Source organism: Anopheles merus, chromosome X (genome assembly GCF_017562075.2).
Source record: "Anopheles merus strain MAF chromosome X, AmerM5.1, whole genome shotgun sequence".
Classification (NCBI taxonomy): Eukaryota; Metazoa; Arthropoda; class Insecta; order Diptera; family Culicidae; genus Anopheles; species Anopheles merus.
The window spans coordinates 6,265,002-6,278,924 of record NC_054081.1 but is presented as its reverse complement, the minus strand read 5'-3'; the positions used below and the strand labels follow the sequence as shown (position 1 = coordinate 6,278,924).

At 49.1% G+C, this 13,923-nt stretch overlaps 1 protein-coding gene across 12 annotated transcripts in view; it reads right to left on the bottom strand.

The window, feature by feature from the left end:
• LOC121592112 (chaoptin) overlaps positions 1–13,923 on the bottom strand; it is a 99,654-nt gene that overhangs the window by 41,776 nt on the left and 43,955 nt on the right. For 10 of the 12 annotated variants that reach the window (XM_041913409.1, XM_041913419.1, XM_041913429.1 and 7 more), the window contains one exon: positions 12,515–12,705. The gene's annotated coding sequence lies outside the window, so the exon portion shown is untranslated. Of the gene's footprint in view, positions 1–7,311; positions 7,422–12,514; positions 12,706–13,923 lie in introns of those variants that run through there. The other 2 variants (XM_041913500.1, XM_041913510.1) reach the window with 2 other exon arrangements.

The following is a 13,923-nucleotide window of genomic DNA, read 5'->3' as shown; positions in this document are numbered from 1 at the left end:
AAAATGGAAAACGGGGAAAATAAATGTCAACCCTCCCACGGTTCGCGTGCATCACACAGATACACACACACACACACACCTAAAATGAATGTCATTTTCTGTCAACTTCTAGCGCACAGCACCGAGGAGCCGTGGTGCCCCTGAATCCTTCCAAATGCCCGCGTCACGGTTTTGATGGTGGGATCGAAGTAGGGGAAGGAGTGCAGGGGCCGGTTACCCTTTTGCTTATCTTTCAGTTTTGTGTGTGTGTGTGTGTGTGTGTGTTTTTTATATTTTATTTCGATACTGTATTGCTGGTTCTCCGTTTGTTGGTGTCTGTTTATAAGTGGAGCAGCTCACGAAAAGCTCACTCCCCCACCACCACCCGCAAACCCCCTTTCCAGTGAGTGCTTTTCTAGGTCCGCTCGTGCCAATAGATGGATTTCTTTTGTTTTGCTTCTTTCGGCCGGGGGTTTTGCTGCCGCTGTTCATCATCCAACCCCTTATCTGTCCCCCGAAAAAAAAAACGCGCCGTACCGTTTCGATGGGTTTCTTCCGAGCTAAGTGTACACAACAGCGGACAAGACGAAGGGGATGGGTAGAAAGAAAGATAGAGAGAGAGAGAGAGAGAGAGAGAGAGAGAGAGAGCAAGTGAGCGAAAAAAAAAACAACACACACTTTAGCTTAAATTATACCGAAGGGGCTTTGAGGCTTTTGAATATTCATCAAGTTCAATTCGCTCGAAGCGCCTCGCTGCCAAGGACGGTGCTGCTCGTGCGGAATCACCCTTTGCTTGCCTCTATCGTGCCAACCCCCGTCTTTCCCATGCCCTCGCTTGCCGCGTGCGCTTTCAGTGTGGCCTGGGAGAGGGGAGGTTCGCCGCCACCGGCAACAAAACCTGTCCCCGTCCTTCCGCCCCATTGCAGCTGGCGTTGGTATTCTAGCAACGTTTTTCGCTTCGGGACCTCGGGACCACTGTTTCTGACAGCCGATAAGTCAAGGTTAATGGCAAACGCCGACACGGGGCAGGGGGGGGGGGCTTTTAATTCACCGACTGCCGCCGCCGACGACGACGCAGTGGCTCAGACACTGCTAAGAATCAGATTACGAATAATCAGCGTTCGTGATGTAACGTAATCCACTGTTTAATTTCTGCACCCCCTCGCAATCAATTACCACATCCCGGTATGGCCGGTTGAGCCGGTGGTTGCCGTGAAATTTTAAGATTTAATTTCGCCACTGAGTTCAGCAGCCAGTTAAACCACCGTAAATCACTTTAATCTTAGTGCTTAGTGGATATTAAGCTTGTTTCGAGCAGATTGTGCTCGAAACGTACTCAAAAATTGCTCGAACAATGTTGGGCTACTGCTCGAACTGCTGTAAACAGTGATACTTGTGCTGTAAACAGTGATACATAAAGCAAACCAAAAGAGCAAACTCAAGAGCGCAATAGTCATTGCAACATTTGCTTCCCTTTTTGTCAAACGAAACGGGCCGCACCGCGCTTAATTGAGGAAACCAACCAAACAAACTGCGTTAAAGAGCGTGGTTGGCTGGCAAAACAAAACACACGACAGAAAGCAACACACACACACACACAAAAACAAGAAAAGACACGAAACAGTACACCATATTGACGGCAACATAAGCAGGGCACCGAAAGTGTCATTTAAATAAGTCTCATCTCCTTTCGAACCGGTGTCGCTGCCTGTCTGTCCACTGCACGGGCGCCCTAAACGAATCAGTCAGAGGGTAGGCACTGCTATTGAGCAAAAAAAAAACAGGAATTTGCACACCAAAACCCCTGCCAGAAAGGCTTGTCCCGATGGCGAAACATTAAATTTATCCTCGTTAGCTTTAATCCCTGCACTCGAGCGGTTTTCACTTTGCCCGCACCGTCCACAACCGGCTGTGCTGCTGTGCTGTGAGCAAACTGGAAGGATGGAAATGATGAGAAAGTGACAAGATAAATCAGTATTCCGGTTCGGTTTCGCTCGGCGGACGGATGAGCTGAGTGGTGTTGTGGTGTGGCTGGGCATCCAGTGTGTTCGTAATAAAAAAAAATTGCATATCGTTTTGCTTTTTTTCGCTCTCTCTCTCTCTCTCTATCTCTCTCTCTCTCTCTTTTATCTCTCTCTCTCTCTCTCTCTGCGTCCTCTTAAATCGCTTCACCTCACGAACCCGTCACGTATCCGTCGTGGTGCTCAGTGGACGTGACTTCGACCCTTTTTGACACCTCGCTCTTTTAATTGCTCCCCCAGCCGCCTGCCCGCACTGCCCAAAAAGTGCTCACCTGGATGGTGCGGGAAGGACCGCACATATTTCAATTAATTATCGCCTTCACGTGCCGTACAGCAGGACCTCTCCCCCCCCCCCCCCTTGCTCTTCACAGTTTACACCAGCCCGGGACGGGAAATTGAGCGGAAGCTCGAACTTTAGCGCTGCGCACACATTTCCCCCCCCCCCCAAAAAAGTCTGCTAATGCAATCCTAACACATCATTTCCCGCCGGAGTCGCACCCGGACGTGACATGCACTGGGGGACCGGGCGTGATGACGAATCCGACAGGTTGTGCCGTGAATGTGAAGTTGGAAAGTAGTAGGAAGAGGTAACAATGCATTGAGAATATTCTTTAGAAATGTGTGTGCCAAACTGTGCACTGAAGTAATCGAGCACTTAATAGTAGATTAAAAGCACAGCTATTTACTACACTTTATATAAAGTATTGGAGCTTTTTCAGCATTTATTTTCAATTAATAAGTATTCGAGCAGTTTTCGAGCAGTTTCAAAAATACTGAAATCATTACAAAACGTGTTTAAAGTGTTTTTTAGCCCGTTTAATGTGTCCAAAACTATTCAATCAGTTATTCGAGCAGTTTTCGAGCAGTTGGTCGAAACATGAAAACTCATTTTAAAACTTTAGAAATTCCAATTTCCTTCAGCTTGTTTTCCACAAGCTCACCGCAATTGAAAAGAGAGAGTGTGTGTGTGTGTGTGTGTGTGTGTGTGTGTGTGTGTGTGTGTGTGTGCATGTGTTTGAATATTTATTTTCCCATGTTTTTCCCAACTCCGGCTTCACCGGAAAAAGACTTTTCGTCCTTCGCACGGTTAACTTCCTGCCACTGCTGGGTCGTAAACTCAATCACTCAATGTGTTTATGTTTTTGTGTTTACATGTCTGTGTGTGTGTGTGTGTGTGTGTGTGTGTGTTAGAGTCGCAGGTTTGGAAACACTGGCACAGCAGCCCTTCCCCGGCCGGTGCCCTGAATTGCGTTGACCCGAAGCTGTCGTCAGCCCGAAAGTGAAACGCCTGGCAACTCAAACTGCCAAAGCGGCTGGCTCAAACCTCAAACCAACCCCACAAAGTACCTTTTCTTGCCTTTTTTTTTTTGTTTGCTTTGTTTGTTTTTTCCCCCCCGTCGACAATATCCCGTCTAGTCGGATGACGCCGGTTGCAGGCCGCGCCACAACCGTCCCAACGCGGGTACATCTGTCAAAAAGCTGTCATATTTCAAACCCCACCGTCCTATATGTATGTGTCCGTGTGCGTGTGTGTGTGTGTGATTGGTGGTGCTGAAGCTGTCATAACGTGCGGCAGGAATGTGAACACGTTCCACACACACACACACACACAATCACACACACACAACTCTTCCTCCGCACCTCCGTCACAGGGACGAGCAAAAGGGCCGAATCGTTTCACCAATGAAGGAAATTGCTCTCCCGACCTTTTGCAACTCCCCCCCCCCCCCTACACCACACACAATTTTGAAAAGGTTTAACCAAACTTTTTTAACACTGAATGAGGGGGCGGGGGGAGAAAAAGAGAAAAAAACACGCATCTGCAGACTGCAGCAAGCATCCAAACGCACACAACAGACCTGCGGTTTCTTTGGCTGGGAGCAATTTTCGGGAAGGCCATATGGGGAAGGCCAGCTGGAAAAGTGCAGACACGTCACACGAGTTGAGCGTTAAATCGAATCATTCTGCCCTCTGTGTATGTGTGTGTGTGTGTCTGAAAAGGGAAGAGAAATGAGAAGAATACAAAAAAAAGGAGGTTGAGTGTGCACCGGGCACAATCTTTCATCACATTTATTGACAGTTTTAGCCAACCGTCCACTGTGCCGTGCATCGTGCTTTTCATCATGAAAATGTTCAATGTTTCTGTATGTCTGTGTGAGAGCGAGGAAAAGAGATAGGGGGAGGGGTGAATTATGAGTGCAACATGGCCGGAGGGACTGGAAGCAACATAAACTTCTCGGACCTCGGAGCGGTCCACCGGATGACTTGTGGCAGGATAGGGGAAGGCGGCATCTTGCAAATCAACAAATTGGGAACGACCCCGGGTCGGGGCAGTGCAGCAGCATGGAATGGAAAGTGTGAAAACGCAAGATATGAAAGCATAAAATTGCCCCCCGAGCCCCGATAAACCCCAGCCAGCCAGACCACAACGGTCAATTGCAGCGAATAAAACAGTCAAAATGACCTGCTTCGGCAGGGTTTGGAGTGCCAACGAAAACTATGTTTTCCGCCGTTTGGTAGGGAAAATCTGGTTTAAACATAACAAACCTACCAAGTGTAGGGGAAAAAAATAAATTCCGGAACAAACTGGACGTTGGAAGAGATTATTTGAGATATTTTTACCCTGATTTCCAGATAAAACTTGACAATTAAAAAAAGAAAATTAAACATTAAGATAAGAAACTGCAAACATGATCAATCTTTTTTTTTGCTAAGAAAAATTGCTTGCATTTAAAAGTGCTGAAAATGTTCCAAATCCTTTTCAATCTTTTTTTTTTTAATTTTCATTTGTTTGGTTTGGCACCTTTTTTGCAGATTTTTGCGATTATTTGTAATTAGTTTGCAGATTATCTTAGTGCTTAGTGGACATTAAGCTTGTTTCGAGCAGATTGTGCTCGAAACGTACTCGAAAAATTGCGAAGCGATTTTTGCGACGCATACAGTAGCTCTTTTAACGTTGTTCAACCAGTTAAGCCATTTAAAAAACCCCCTTTTCATTGCCCCGAATCACCCCAGTCGGGCTTCAGTGCACTCCAGCACTCCACAGAAGTGCAGCAGCCTGAAAAGCCAGAGCAGACTTGAAGGTGTTTGCGTCCCGAACCTCCCAAAACTAGCGCTGCCTGCGAAGCTGAAAAAGAAAAGACACTAAAAAGCTGACTAAGCTGATTTCGACACAGCGGCAAAACTGCAACGAACACACAGGGACGGTTGAGCAGCCCTGAACAACCCATATGTGTGTGTGTGTGTGTGTGTGTTTTTCTCTCTCTTTTTCTTGTTTTAGAAGATGCTGCAAACCTCACACTCGTCACAAACGCTTTGCTTAAGTGGACGAAATGTTCCACTCGGACCGGTTGCCGAAACACGGTGTGCCACGGTGTCGTCTAACAAGATCTTTAGATTGTTTTTCCCACCCCACCCCACCCCCACCAAACCCCCGTCCTCCTCCCGCCCGAGAGTGGCCGAACAGGGAGAGTTCACCACTTCGTTTAGAACATTTGCTGGTACGTGTTGTTTTCTGGCTGCCGACCTCACACTGTCCACGCTCAGCTTGTTTTTCTTGAGCTCCATGGCACACACACACACACACATGTTCCAAATTGACAATTGCAAGTGGCAGTGCCAGTAGAGAATACCAAAAAAAGAAAGGAAGGGGGTTTGGACGACAGTAGGGTAAAAGAAAGCAAGGCATAATAATAAAGTGCAAAAGTTGCCCAAAACTTCATCCTTGCGACACACCCTGCCCTGCTCTATTGTTCCTTAACACACCACACACACACACACACTCCTGCAATTGAGTTAACGAACAGAATACGGACGACAGCAGACACACGTTTGGCTCCTTTTTTTCTTTTTTTGGTGTCGTCGGGCAGACAAAACACGAGACCGGGGAAAACGCGCAGGACGGCGGGCAAAAGGAGCACAAGTTATTGTGTGCCCCGGCGACAATTTAAAGCGACTCGGGGTGGGACGATGCGAAGGCGGGTCGCAATGTTTCGCCTGCCAAGTATGCAATCCATTTGCATTCGGTTCGGTTCGGGCTCGAGGAGTATGCAACACCCGCGCCCGCTATGCACCGTGCTGCTTTCGGTCCGTTACTGGCACAGCAAAAGCGCGCTCCACAGCGTTGTCGAGCAAGCAAAACCTATCGAGAAAGCTTCAAAACACGCGGTGGAGTTAACGGGCGAAGCCATCCGATCCCTCCCGACGGGGGGGGGGGAGGGGGCCAGCACGGAGGGCACGGTTTGCCTCCCAATCTTCCAGATTTGGCGCAATAAACATAAACAAATATATTAAAACTAGCACCACGCTCCAGTGACGTCTCTCAATCTTTCCCGGGTCACGAGGACCAACACACACACCGACACACATCCAGTGGGTTTCATCCGTCCCCTCCCGAGCGGGGCCAAAAACTTCGCCGTCTTGCGGGGCTCGCGCGCTCGAGAAATTGGATAAATCAGTCACATGCACATGCACACAGGGACAGCCCGACAAAGGACTTTGACCACGCGTGGCGTGTGCATCGTGTGACGGAGAAGTTTTTCATCCCCCGCTTCTCAGGCTGGCACCCCCTGCAGCAGAATCAAAAGTCCGAAGATCCTTCCCCGGTCGATGCTGCTGCTGCTGCTACTGCTGCTACTGCCGCCAGGGACACAGACAACGGAGGCAGTCCGTCACATGCTGGTGTTATTGTTTTTCTCCACCCTGCAAATCTCGCCCCCAGCAGCGCAGGAATGCTCATGTATTCTGTATGCATCGCTCCACCTGCTCCCGATCTCGTTGTGGAGATGCGTTTCCCACCCCCCACCCCCCCTCCCCTGAACCCATCGATTCGGCGAAGATGGCAGGCCCCGAACGCTGCAGACACAGACGCTTCCTCGCAGCTTGAGAGGCAATCAGATTAGTCTCCAGCTCGGATCGCTCTCTCCCTTTCTCTCTCTCTCTCTCTCTCTCTCTCTCTCTCTCTCTCTCTCTCTCTTTTGGCCTCCAGTTCCCCCCCTCTCCATCCGTTTGAAAATCCGTGCCCGTCCCAAAAGCGTCCACAGCAAGCAAATTTGCATACCACAATTGATTGCGACTGGTACGTACGGAAGCCTCCGGCACGGCCCTGCTTTTGCCTCCTTGTTGTCCTTAAGAGACACACACACACACACGCACAAAAGCCAACGGACGACACATGCCAAAGTCGTCAACGAGAGGCCCCGATCTTTTTGCTGTGCTTTGCCCGGTTGCTCCTCGGTCTGTGTGTAGTTGAAGTGTTTAGTGTTAATGCTGCCGAGAGGGGGCCACCCCCCGGGACCAAAAAGTCACCAACCTATCCAACGGTATTGATGGCCGAGGTGCATCTTTCTCACAATTATCCCGGGCGTGTGTCTGTGTGTGTGTGTCTGTTGGGTTTGGGACAAGATGTCTTGTCCATGTCTGGTCCATCTAGAAGAAGCAGCAAGTAGGCAAAAAAATGGATGTTTGATTTATGAACTGCTGACGTGACCGGTGACGTCCCTCCGGTGGGACAAACACACATACACACACACACACACACACACACACACACACACACACACACACACACACACACACACACACACACCACACACACACACACACACACACACACACACACACACACTCACACACACACACACACACACACACACACACACACCACACACACACACACACACACACACACACACACACACACACACACACACACACACACACACACACACAAAGGACGCTCTTGACAGTCCGTACACCATGAAGCATGAAATCAAATTCCTAACAATCTTCCACACTCTCCACTCCCCCACCACCGCCCCCCTTCCGAGACGTCCCACGACTCCTGACAAGCATCTTTTGCCTGGCTGCGGCCTAGGATTCCTACCCTTTTCCACATCCCGGGCCACACAATAACTGCTCCAGGAGGTCCAGGGTGGATTGGTGATAAATGATAGAATTTATAATGGACCTTTGCGTTCTTCATCCCCCTCATCCTACCCCGCGCTGCGTCCCGGATAGTGATGGGTAAGGTTCGGCAAACATCTGGCATCGACTCCGATCCGAGTCCGAAAATTTCGCAGCCAACTCCGGAAGGAAGGTTCGCCTAGCATTTTTCGGAACCGTTTAGAATCATCTGGAGTCGTTTGGAATCGTCCGGATTAGTTCGGAGTCGAAGTCATCAGAAGTCTTACGGAGTCATCCGGAGTCATTTGAAGACATCCGGAGTCGCAGTCGACCTGAGTCATCCAGAGTCCTCCAGATTCATCTGGAGTCCTCCGGAGTCGTCCGGAGTCAAAGTCATCCAGAATCGCCCGAAGACATCCGGAGTCATGTGGAGTCATCCTGAGTCATGCGGAGTTCTCCGTAGTCGTCCGGAGTCGGAGTCATCCGGAGTCATCCACAGTCTTCCAGAGTCCTCTGGAGCTATCCAGAATTCAGAGTTGGAGTCATCCGTAGTCTTCCGAAGTCATCCGGAGTCATCTAGTGTCATCCAGAGTCTTCCAAAGTAATCCAGAGTCTTCCGAAGTATCCCAGATACATCCGGAGTTATCCACAGTCGTCTGGAGTTGGAGTCATCCGTAGTCTTTCGAAGTCTTCCGGAGTCATCTACAGTCATTCAGAGTTTTCCAAAGTAATCCGGAGCCTTCTGAAATCTTCCAGAGTCATCCGAAGTTCCCCAGAGTTATCCGGATGTCTTCAAAAGCCATCTGGAGTCTTCCGAAGTATTCCAAAGTCACCCAGAGTCTTCCTAAGTCATGCAAAGTTCTCCATAGTCGTCCGGAGTCGAAGTCATCCGGAGTCATCCAGAGTCATCCTAAGTCTTACAGAGTCCTCCAGAGTCATCCAGAGTCGTCTGAAGTTGGAGTCATCCGTAGTTTTTCGAAGTCATTCATAGTCCTCTAGTGTCATCCAGAGTCTTCCGAAGTAATCCGGAGTCTTCCTAAGTCTTCCAGAGTCATCCGGAGTTATGCGAAGTCATCTGATGTCATCCGATGTCTTGCAGAGTCCTCCGGAGTAATTCAGAGTCGTCCGGAGTTGTAGTCATCCGTAGTCTTCCGAAGTCATCCGAAGTCGTCTACAGTCATCCAGATTCTTTCAAAGTAATCCAGAGTCTTCCGAAGTCTTCTAGAGTCATCCCAAATTCCCCAAAGTTATCCGGAAGTCTTCAAAAGTCATCCAGAGTCTTCCAAAGTCTTCCAAAGTCATCCAGAGTCTTCTTGAGTCATGCGAAGTTATCCACATTCATCCAGAGTTGGAGTCATCCGTAGTCTTCCGAAGTCTTCCGGAGTTGTCTACAGTCATCCAGAGTCTTCCAAAATAATCCGGAGTCTTCCGAAGTCTTCCCGAGTCATCCAGAGCTCTCCAGAGTCATCCGGAGTTCGATTTTTCGATAGTCGTCCAAAGTCATGTAGAATTATCCAGAGTCATCCGGAGCCATCCATATTTATCCAGAGTCATTCGGAGTCGGAGTAGTCTGGAGACGTCTGATATCTCTAACTCCAGCCAAACCCGTATGACTCTGGACAACTCTGGACGGCCTCGGATGACTCCGGGCGAAACCAGTAATTCCGATTTTGCCAGAGTCGAAATCAAACTAACAATAGCCGGAGTCGAATCAGAGTCGTGGGTGCGCTCCAGAAAGCACACCACTAGTCCTGGGCGGTCAGCAATTCCTTTCCCGGTACCCCAAGCACGCGCGCCGATCAGTTGGAACCGATCAATGAATTTGCACCTCCCCATGTCACCCCTCCGTCCCCCCACGCACTGGGGATGCGATCACGTGCAGTTTGACGGTTCGATTGCTCTGGGACAAACACACCCACGGTCACCCTGCCCACAAAACCAGTGTCGTCAAACCGGTGTCGAAAGAAGGAGCGAAAGACGCACAGGTAATTTCTGCCGTGCCGTTGCGTGCCTGGGTTGCAGGATCAGGCTGTGGCTGTGGGACAGGCACGTGACACTGTCGAGGGTTTTATTTTTCTTTCCCTTTCTGTCATCTCTCTCTCTCTTTCTCTTTCTCTCTCTCTCCGTCTCTCTTTAGGGTAGATAAATAAAATCGATTCGGTTGAGGAATTTAAGTGGTTTTCGATTTCGCGATAAATCAAATCTGGTGCCCCTCCTCGCCCACCGACTCGTACCGTCGGCCACCCCGCTCGAAACCTAATTCACTTCATCTGAAGGTGGGAGGAAAATCACGACCCAACAGCAACATCAAACATGCACCGCATTGGCCTGCGCCGCACGCCGAAGACGAGAATGGCAAACAAACCTTCCCGCACCTCGCCCGCAGCGGCGTGTGGGCTGCTGCTTCAGCAAAACCTCTCACCCCCACACACACACACACACACACACACACACACACACAGCCACAGCAGAGAGCGCAGGGAACTGGGGCTGTGGTGCCACTGGGGAGAGGAGATTTTTTCGATTTTCGGGAGTAATTGCTTCAATATTGGGTGTAATCGCATCAGCGGCGTCCCTTCTTTTTTTCCCTTCTTTCTCGTTTTTCCTTCGCTCGCGTTAAAAACCAGCCTCCTCTTTTCCGTCCCTCTTCCACACAAACAAAAAATGCCCAACCGAAAACCGGCACCCGTCCTCCTTTCACACCTCCGTTGCTCCGTTGGGGGGGTGAAAATTGTATCTCAAGTAATGAAATTAGATGATGCTCACGATACGGTCTGACATCTGGGCCCTCCCGCGTTCGGTGGTTGTAAAAGAGATAGAAAGAGATAGAGAAAGATGGAGAGAATTTTGTTCCCGCTTTTCTGCACACACACACACACACCGCTTCTCGCGCCAGCCCTCGTGGAACGTGAAAATTGCGTACAAATCACCGGGCGCCCGCTTTGCGACGCCTCGCCGAAACCACCGCGCCATCGGCCGTCAGGACCATTTACCGATGCCGATCGGGAACGTGCGTTAGTTGGCCGTCCTGCTCCCCCCCCCCCCTTCACATCCCTTCATCATCTTCAGAGAAACTACTCCAGGATGCTAATGCTCGTAAGCAGTTACCAATCTTGTTTACAGATTACTCGCTTTAAGTGCATCCAAGTTGTCAGCCACTGTGTGTGTGTTTGTGTGTGTGTCAGTCTCAAGCTAAAGATCGTCGATTATCGGACTCACATAAAACCGAAATGGCGTGGGGGGGGGTGTACCATGGAGAGGATTAGATGGAGCTTTCCAGCAATATAACGAGGTTGGCCTCGTGTGTGTTGAAGCGTTTGGCCCAATGCACACGTCGCTTGCCGTAAAACTCTTGTAACGAAGCCAGGCAGAGCACAGTGGGTGCTAAAGGGGAGGGAGGGGGTGCAGCAAGGAGAAGGTGTGGTAAAAGCCGTGCCAGCTCCTTGCGAAGCGAACGCGTGCAGCTCGCTGCTCTACATCTCGCTTTGTGTGCTCCTCCACTGTGCATAGGAAAGCTCAGACACCCTTAAGCACTCCACCAACATCCACCGACACTCCTCCCGCACCCCTCACAAACACACACACACACACACACACACACACACATACGCACGTGACAACATCTTTCGCTCAGCTCGTTTGTCGTAATTGAAGCTCGAAAACAAATATATCGTATTTATCCTTGCTAACAGGATCAAGAAAGTTAGTCCTTCCACTTTTTGCCACACTGCCACCGAATTGCCACGAACACGAAACGTACGGGACGCATGTACAGCCAGCCTAACTGCCCTGCCCCTACCCCCCTGTCGACCCGAACCGTAATCATCCAAACCGTTGTGGGGCCGTGCTGTGAGTGTTTAGTCTTGAAATTTCTTTCCCTGCACAGTGCGCGCCGCAGTTCCGCTGTCTGTGACAGGGTGTATGTGTGTGTGTGTGTGTGTGTGTGTGTGAGGGTGCGTTGTGCATTTGTGCCTGGGTACATGGTTGGTGATGCTTTTCGACCCGCAAATCCATTTATTGCGCACTAACACCTCCCCGGGACCGGGGGTTTTTCTTAAAGCTGGGCTGGAAACAAAGCGCACGGTCTTTAATGCTGATCCTGCCTCTGCCCCTGAGCACACGCAAAGCATAAGGGTTGGTAGGGAGAGAGAGAGAGAGAGAGAGGGGTAGCGGTTCGTGAGGAGGCAGGAACGGCAGTCGCTGCCTTGAACCGCTTAATCCAACAAACTTCTTTCCCGTCGCTCGTTGAGCCATCGCCATATGTAATGCTGCACCTTCGCTGTTTAATGCTTGACAGAATTTGCAGCCCTGTCTTCCCTCCCCGAACACTCGCCTAATTTACCTACGCTTCTGTTTTCCCCCCCATCATTCCTGAGTTTTTTTTTTTTTTTTTTGAAGACCGGTTAATCCACCTTTGCCGTACCGCCGTACCCAACTTGGCGCTGGCAATTTGCACGTCCCGCGTTACGGTGAAGATGAAACAACGTCACACTCCCAAACACACACACACACACACACACACACACACACACACACACACACACACACACACACACACACACACACGTATTAGCGTTGGATTTAGTCGGATCAATGAAGGTAGTACTCACGCGCGCTTTAGTGCCCCCAGTCCACCCCCGGCCCACTCACTCCGCACCGATAAGCAGCCCTTTTTTCCGCCCCGCTCCGTTTAATCGGCCGCTGCGAAGCCGGCCGGAGTACGAAATTTGATCGCTGTTCGGTGCCTGTTGTTACGTACTTGGTTTGATTGTTGCTCGCGTACGCGTGTCGAGTAGTGTCGCTGCAAAAGAAGAAAAAGACGGAACAGAAAAAAAGGAGCAGATTAAGGGTAAGCTTTCGGTAATTATGCAAACAACCAAGTACGGAAACAAGCCCGAAAGCTGCCACCCACAGGATGACGGTCGCACTGGGTGGATTTGATAGTGTTTGGGTAGTGGTTTGATTAGGTGAGATTTTTTTGTTTTTTTGTTGAAACACGTTCTGTAAGCGAATTAAAACAGAGTGATAGAGCTGATACATTCTTACGCTGAACTGTTTTACACAACATAATATTCAATGCAACATACTAGTCGATTTTCGTTAGAAAATGTTAGTCGACTTACACCAATAGTAATGAAGAGCGGCTAAATGTATGCATTGCATCACTAGAAACCAGTGCTGCAAAATGGCATGAGCATCACGATATATTCACCAACAGCTGAGATGATCAGAGGTGAGACTCAAACAGTTGGTGGACCAATCACACGCTTAGTGACATTTTGTTTAGCACCCAACTCTTGGTCACTCACCTGGTCACGACATTTTCTGTCCGTGATAATCACGATCTTCTTGGAATATACTTGACGTGTGTTCCCAAGCAACAAAATGAGCATGCTTTCTCGCTCTGTCTGCCTTGATTGTCTGTTGGGTCAAATAGAGCGAGAAAAAATGCTCATTTTGTTTCTTGAAACCACTCCCAAGCACCGCATATCTCCCATGACTATCGTGATGAGCACCGACAGAAAATGTCACGACCAAATGACTAACCAAGAGTTGTTTGCACACAATGTCACCAAGCATGTGATGGTCCCAGCAAGTTTGAGTCTCACCTCTGATCATCACACTAGAGCTCGTGACGCTGACATGATTTTGTTTCAGTCGAAATTTGTCATGACTATGTGAGTGACATTTTTCAAAACTGATCATTGTAAAAAAAAAAGTCATGACACAGTGACTGACCAAGCGTTGGTCACAAAAATGTCACAAAGGTATGCATTGGTCACACCTCTATATATCACTTATGATTATCACTATACGTGAGTACGTGACGCTGACATGGATTTTGTTTCAGTCAGATTTTTTCATGACATTGACAGTGACATTTTGCAGCACTGCTAGAAACAATTAAAAAAAAAAAACAATAGATTTTTTAATAAACTTTAAACGATCCCGCTAAATGTTACATGGGCTTCGAATAGTATATCCTGCTCGAATCTTATTCTATGTTTGTTAATCCTCA